We start from the raw sequence: 6,000 nt of genomic DNA on the forward strand, positions 1-6,000 counted from the left end.
GAGATTGCTCCTGCCTTTATGAAAGGAACCTAGGTGTGGGTAGAAACATGGATATGGGAAGGTAAACTATAAACCAAATATTAGGCAAATAGATAATGCACATGGGCCAGGAGCCTGCTAATCAGAAAGGTGCGGGCCATGGGGGCAGAAGGACCTGACTCTGAGCAAGGTGCTTCGCTCCTGGAATGCCAGGCCTGGGAAGGTGAAGATGGGCAGATCTTGGCACTCCTTGGCCAGCCAGTCTAGCCACATTACAAGCTCCAGGCCAGTGAGATGTTCTACCCCCAAACCAAACAAAACCAATATGGGTGGCACCCAAGCTATGAGCCCTGAGGATGACCTCTGGCTTCTATTATCACAAACACACACACATGAGTACCTGTGTGCATACACACAGAGAATATAGACAGCCAAGGCACATTAAATACCATGGAGGGAATATACATTGGGAAGAAATATCTCTAGGCTCAAAGTTCGTTTGAGCCGAGATCTGAAAGGAGAGAGAGAGATAGGCAGGAACAGAGAGTTGGTATGTGAGTGAGGAAAGGTCAGAACAGACCATGCCTGTAAGAGCAAACGCTGGCTGATGAGAGCTGGGGCATCCAAGGGACTGCCAGCAAGCTACTGTGCCCTTCGGTAAAGCTAACATGGCCTTCGGTAAAACCAAAGACATGGGCCGCTCCGTCATGCCAACCCTCAGGGCCAAGTGAGAGGTCTCATAGCTCACCCCGAGCATGTTCTGGATTTTACATTTCAGAAAGTCTGTCTTTTGGGATTGGGAGTTTAGATGCAGGAGTACTCCAGGAACAAAGCGGGGAGCAAGAGACCCCATCTGTAGACTATGTATGGAACTCCAGTGTCGCCTGGAGATGCTACTCTCCTTGGAGATGGCAATAAAAGTGGGGATCGGAGGAGGAAGCTGAGGAAGGTTGGCTTCCAGGATGGAACATAAAATGGATGGAGGCACCTCAGGCTGAGATAGAGTACAGGAAGAAGGCTGGGGGGGGGGGGAAGTGAGAGTTGGCTCTGAGGGTTAGGTTCGAGGTGGTTGTGAGACGTAAGCACATACTTCAAAGTCACCAAGGAGTCCCAGCCTCTCAGGGGTTCAAAGGTGGGAGTTATTGCTGCAGAGACAGCATGGAAGCCACCGGAGACCCTGGACTCTCCCCTGCCTCTCCCATTTGCACTGAGTGGGTAAACCAAGATAGATTAGCTTTGGCAGAGATGGTGAAAGGCATTATTCAGGGCCTTAAAAGAAACTATTTTGTACCTCCTATTACAATTGGAACATTTTCTGAGTGGGAAAACAGCCCGAGAAAAGGCTGACTCAGGTTCCAACCTCATCACAGTTAGAAGGCAGAAATGGTTTCATATGATTTTCCATTTCCCAGCTTTAAGACCCCTCCCTCAGCATGCACCAAATATAAGATTCCCCCATGCGTAACCGGGCATATCACTTTGCCGAGACTGTCAAGAACGCAGCACTTCTCCTATGGTAAACTGCTTGCTTTGCTGTAACCATCAGGATTTGGGTTACATCTGGACATCTCTGCAGAGTTGGAGCGTGTCACTAGCTGGAAAGTTGTCCACTAATGGAAAGGACAGTTCTGAGCCACAGTGTTTGAGCAAACTCAGGCCTCATGCGGTCAACGCCAAGAGTGAGTAATGCTGGCCTTGGGAAGGGCACATTTGTAAGGCTAAATTAATACGTCCTGTTTCTCCCATGGCCTCGCTCTGTATCCACTTGAAAGCAGGCAGCTGCTTTGATTACATGGCCAGGCAAGAAAGCTTGTTTTGGTGTATGTGCGAGCATGTGTGTGTGCGTGCGTGTGTGCGTGCGTGCGTGCGTGTGTACATGTGTGCGTGTGTGTGTGAATGTGTATGAATGTGTGTGTATGTGTGTGTGTGTATGTGTGTATGTATGTGTGTGTGTGTGTGTGTATGTGTGTGTGTGTGTGTGTGTTGTTAATCCCAGAGTGGACTCAACTCTTGGAACCAGCTCATCAGAGGAAAGAGAGAGAAAACCATTTCCCTACCTTTCGGGGAAAACCTGAAAAGCTTCCAGCAAACATTTTTATCATTTTCTCCTGGCAGAGAAAAGCCAGGGAGCAGGTGAGGGCCTTGCAAGGCTCCGTGGCGATGGATGTCACCCCTTTCCTTCCCAGCACATTGGTTTCATCATTTCATCCAGTAAGGTTGGCCGTGCCAGCTACTATAGCACACTGTAAACCACTGGGAAAGATGGCACGATGACATCTAAACGAAGGGCCAGCCTCTTCAACCACCTCTCAATCACAGTGCATCCAGGAAATCTGTCTTCAGTCTCGCCGAGAAGAAAAGGCTGAACAGCCTCTAGGTTAGAGCCTGGTGTGCCTTCAGGAGGAAATACCACAGGCTCCATCCACAGAATCCGAGCTGACAGGAGGAGCAAGTGCCCAGATGTGTCGAGTCTCATCTTTGTGCAATCTGGATCTTGCGGGAAGACTTTCTTATTAGCTGACTTACATCTCTTTCCCCAGCAGCCAGATGGCCTGGATAAGGACCATGACACAAAGGGGCTCACAACTCCTCGAAGCAAAGATGAGGACACAGGGAGAAAAAGTTAAGAGTTGACCTTGGGCTAAGAATACACATGCTGATTTTTCTTCTCAAACAGGAAATTAGTGTCAACCATTCCATGGGCTATGCACTGAAAGAAGATACTAACAAATAGGTTCCCATAGTCAACAGGACAAAGTAGCCACTGGCCGTAGCTTCTTGTTTGGAAACAAAAGTTGCAGCAGACTGTAGTGTACCTGGGAACAAGGAGAGAATACATAAAGGTTATTATATGCCAATTTTTTTCTGTCTTAGCTATTTTAATTTTTTATTTTTTTATTGAATATCATCTTCATTTACATTGCCAATGGTAAAACCTTTCCCGATTTTCCCCCTCCCCAAAGACCCCCAACCCCTCCTCCCACCCCCTGCCTCCACGTATATGCCCCTCCACCCTACTCACTCCCACCTCCCCCACCTCAATTTCCCTTTGTTGGGGCATCTATTGAGCCTTTACCTGACCAAGGACCACTCCTCTCACTGATGCCCAACAAGGCATTGTATGCCATATTCTTTTAGCACTCTGATTGCCAGTGGGACCTGGAAGAGTGGATCCTAAAAATGACATGGATCTCATGCAATAGCCAAGTGTTTATTCAGAGAATCAGACAATTTACACACTAAGGATTAAAAGGAGTCGCATGAGTTAAGTGTCCAATCACAAGGACAAGCCAAACGTGTTACACAATCTTTATGTGGCAAAAACTTGTTTTTCTACAGAAGCATATAAAAAAAAAAACAGTTGCCTGTTGTAATGAATAATCTAAAGTCAAGTCACTTATCCACTACATCTGGGAGCAGCATGGAGACACAAGAACAAGTGTTAGGGTTTCCATTGTTGAGAAGAGACACCATGACCAAGGCAACTTTTATAAGGGACAGCGTTTAATTGGGACTGGCTCACAGGTTCAGAGGTTCAGTCCATTATCATCTGGCAGGAAGCATGGCAGCATCCAGGCAGACATGGTGCTGGAGAAAGAGCAAAGAAATCTACATCTTGATCCCTGAGCAGTGAGAAGAAGACTGTCTTCTGGGGCAGCTAAGAGGAAAGTCTCTTCTGCACTGGTCAGAGTTTCAAACCCCAGGCCCACAGTGATGCACTTCCTCCAACAAGGCCGCACCTCCTAATAGTGCCACTTCCCACGGGTCAGGCATATTCGAAGCACCCCAAGTCTGTGTTTTGAAGAAATTGAGGTAACAAGACTCTTGTCTTGTTTCCTCACAAGCACCCAGACTTCTCCCCTCAGTTCATTCGTGGACTGTATTATGACACTACTTAGGCCAAGAGTCACCTAGAATCACAAATGGAGATTGGAGTTTCTCTGTGGAACTCCTTTCCCAAAGTATTAATGGAAGCAAAAGTTTTACCCATCAAAGCTGTCAGCTCTCAGAAGCTCAAACCAACTAATAAGAGAAGACAGACTTGGAATAGCATACTCCGGTATAGCATACTCCTAGACACACCATGTTTTTGTGCTCTACGAGATGGGTGTGCCAGGTTTCTGGAGCTCTAGACCCAAGCTAGAGTCACATTTGAAAAGAGAAAACTTCAGTTCAGAAAATGTCTCTATCAGATTGGCCTATAGGCAACTCTGGGAAATATGTTCTTCATTGACGACCATGTGAGAGGCCCCAGCCCACTGTGGGTGGTGCCACCTCAGGGAAAATGGTCCCGTATTGTATTTTTAAAAAGCAAGCTGAGCAAGCCATGGACATGAAGCCAGTTAAATGTTGTTCCTCTATGGCTTCTGCTTCAGTTCCTGCCTTAGTTTCCCTCAATAGACTGTGATACATGATATACGTAAGCCAACAGTGCATATGTAAACCCTTTCTTCCCCAAGTTGCTTTTGGTAGTGTTCTTTATCGTAGTAATAGAAAACACACTAAGATTTGGGTCTCTCTGTGCAGGAGTGACTCCACCTCTAACCCAGAATTCCTCATTCTGCATGATGGGAGTGCCCCCCACCCCCAGACTATGGCGAGAGTTGATTGAGAACATACAGGTCAGGTACAGGTCTGGTAATTTACGTAAGAATTGGCACACAGTAAGCACTCCCTAAGTGCCTCCCAAGAGGCTACTGCTCCTGGTAATACTACGGAAGAGAGCAGAAGAGAGCCTCGGTTAAACAGTTCTCGTTTTAGGTTTAAATGTTTTACCTAGTGTCAGCTGTTAATTTGTTCATTCCATGACTCTTACATTAGCCGACTTTTGGTTATGTGCAATACTGGGCACACCGAATCTTTGAAAGTTTTGGCAAGTTTGTTTGGAGAAAGTCAGACTCACCTGATGTTTCTGCTACAGATTTTGTTGCATGCCTCTTTTTCATCCTTCAAAATAATAAACTGCTCAGAGGACCAAGACCAACCATAAGCAAGCCCTGCCTGTTCCAGAACCAGGCCCAGCAATGATGCCCTAGAACTAAAGATGACTGTGTTTGTTTCCTCGTGGCCTTACCTTCCCAGCTTCAGGCTCATTTTCTCATTGCAGAAAAATCAGCATCCAGCCAAGCTGTGTGCTGAGTCAGCAGCCCTACAGGTGGACAGCATCCCGGCTTGAGTCGGAGAGCAGGAGGAAGTTAAAGAGTGCCTCGGCCTGTCCAAATGACGACATGGATGTCACTAAAGCTAATGATGCCACCCTATAGAGTGCTCTCCCTGGGACACACTCTACCACCTCACAGGCTGCCCTCAGGCCTGGGGGTCTGTGCCTCCCAAGGCCTGGCATTTTGACAGTGGTTAACCTGGAAGTAGCAGGGAGACTTATCTTTGTTTGTTTTGTTTAAGATTTATTTTATTTATATGAGTACACTGTAGCTGTCTTCCGACACTCCAGAAAAGGGCATCGGATCCCATTAGAGGTGGTTGTGAGCCACCATGTGGTTGCTGGGAATTGAACTCAGGACCTCTGGAAGAACAGTCAGTGCTCTTAACTGCTGAGCTTTGTATCTGGGAAAAAGGGCTTAGGAAACTGAAGGAAAGGTTCCTGTGGAGGCAGCCTCCACCTCAAAACCAATTCATAGTGCAGCAAATGATAAATGATCTATACCTCTGATGCTGACCCTGACCCTGACCCTGACCTTGACCCTGATACCTCTAACCCTGACTAACACTAACCCTAACCTTATTCATAACCCTAACCCTAACCTTAGCCCTAACCCTAACATGTAATTTCATTACCCTACATACATACATTACCCTACATACCCTACATAACATTTGGAGTTATAATACAGATCAGTGGCTTTCTAATGCTGTGACCACTTACTACAGTTCCTCATGTTGTGGTGACTCCAACCATAAAACGATCTTTTTGCTGCTTCATAACTGTAATTTTTCTACTGTATAAATCCTAATGTGAATATTTGATATGCAGGATATCTTATATGCAACCTCCTCAGGTTG

General features: G+C 46.5%; 1 pseudogene; it reads right to left on the minus strand.

Annotated features, from left to right (window-relative positions):
• LOC127696741 (nucleophosmin-like) overlaps positions 1 to 5,209 on the minus strand; it is a 140,540-nt pseudogene extending 135,331 nt beyond the window's left edge.
• Positions 5,210 to 6,000: the final 791 nt, after the last annotated feature.

The sequence above is a fragment of the Apodemus sylvaticus genome, chromosome 11 (genome assembly GCF_947179515.1).
Source record: "Apodemus sylvaticus chromosome 11, mApoSyl1.1, whole genome shotgun sequence".
NCBI classification, from domain to species: domain Eukaryota; kingdom Metazoa; phylum Chordata; class Mammalia; order Rodentia; family Muridae; genus Apodemus; species Apodemus sylvaticus.